At 31.0% G+C, this 1,346-nt stretch overlaps 1 long non-coding RNA gene across 1 annotated transcript; it reads left to right on the top strand.

Annotated features, from left to right (window-relative positions):
- Positions 1-225: 225 nt before the first annotated feature.
- LOC143557452 (uncharacterized) lies at positions 226-965 on the top strand. Its single transcript, XR_013139580.1, has 3 exons — positions 226-464; positions 556-655; positions 751-965. It is a non-coding gene; the product is annotated as an uncharacterized LOC143557452 (long non-coding RNA).
- The last annotated feature ends 381 nt before the right edge of the window (positions 966-1,346 follow it).

The following is a 1,346-nucleotide window of genomic DNA, read 5'->3' as shown; positions in this document are numbered from 1 at the left end:
TATGAGTGTACTTGATGTATCAACCCTTGATGCTACTATTAAGGTTAGAATTGTAAAGTTGTGGAAGCTACCTTCATTCAAGCATCCTAATACTACTCACGCAGTAGAATTGATCCTTATGGATGAGGAGGTAATTTTTAAAATTTTTAGTCAAGTATTTTAATCCTTTTCAACTAACAATTTCACTCATTTTCAGGGTACCAAGATTCAAGAAACTGTTATGAATGCTTACTTATCCAAGCATGAAAGATTCTTGGTTGATAAAGAATGTGTTTTAATTCAGAAGTTTGCCATTGGAGACAGCCTTTTAACCTATCGATTGACAAATCATCCTCATAAACTGTTTTTGAATGATAATTATGTTGTTAAGAGGTGCAATGATCCTATTGGATCTTTATATGGCTTCTCATTCATTGACTTTGAAATGCTTCTGAACAATTCTTTGACTCAGAATTCTGTTGTTGGTAAGTAGTCATAATAACTTATATTATGTAATTTTATTATTATCATATACTTTATTTTACACTAACATGCTATTTTACCTTTATTCTGTAGATATCATCGGGTATGTTTATACCTGTTTTAACTTGGTTGATCACAAAACCAAAAATGGTCAAATGAAAAAGAAAATAAATCTTCAAGTTCGTGACTCAGAGTAAGCTATTTTAAATTCCCTCTTTTATAAATTTCAAAATATGTTACTTAATTGCATATAAAATTCATTCGGTAATTTTATTTTATATTATGTAGGTTACTTACTATTTTTGTTACATTGTGGGAATGCTATGATTAGAAGATGAGTGATTTCATGTCCCAAAATCCGGACGGTGTTACCGCTGTCATGATTTTGCAGTTTGGAAGATTCACTTATTCCACTTGTTTTAATTTTTATAATTTTTTTAGTATCCATTCATTATACTTGTCTTCTGATAGTTTTGATAGCTCTTTATTTTACTTCCCTATTACTTAGGGCGGGCGTATGCTTCTTCTTCCATTCACAGAAGTACCTTGTGCATCAACAATGCCATTGATAACATTAAGGCTTTTGAAAAAAGGTACCATGTCTTTAATATTGCATGCTTTTGTTAAATATGTTTTTAAATGTCTAAACATGTTGGTCATTTAATAACTTATATATTTCATTTTCTTTATGTTCAGCATTGTTGACAAATCTCAAGTCGTCGCTTGGAGGCAGCACAACATACTAAAAATGTTGAAGGATCTCTAATATATATTAGTGAGCTACATCCATCTTACCTTGCTCTTCAGTATCGATTGTTATTTCCTTATGGTGAAGATTGCTATAGAGTTGATATACCTCATGGAGGTGTTGTTCATCTACATCA

This window comes from Bidens hawaiensis, unplaced genomic scaffold (assembly GCF_021521415.1).
Source record: "Bidens hawaiensis isolate Kalapana, Puna unplaced genomic scaffold, B.hawaiensis_p1.1 tig00018965_1, whole genome shotgun sequence".
Taxonomy (NCBI): Eukaryota; Viridiplantae; Streptophyta; class Magnoliopsida; order Asterales; family Asteraceae; genus Bidens; species Bidens hawaiensis.
This window is presented reverse-complemented; position numbering and strand designations above follow the sequence as displayed.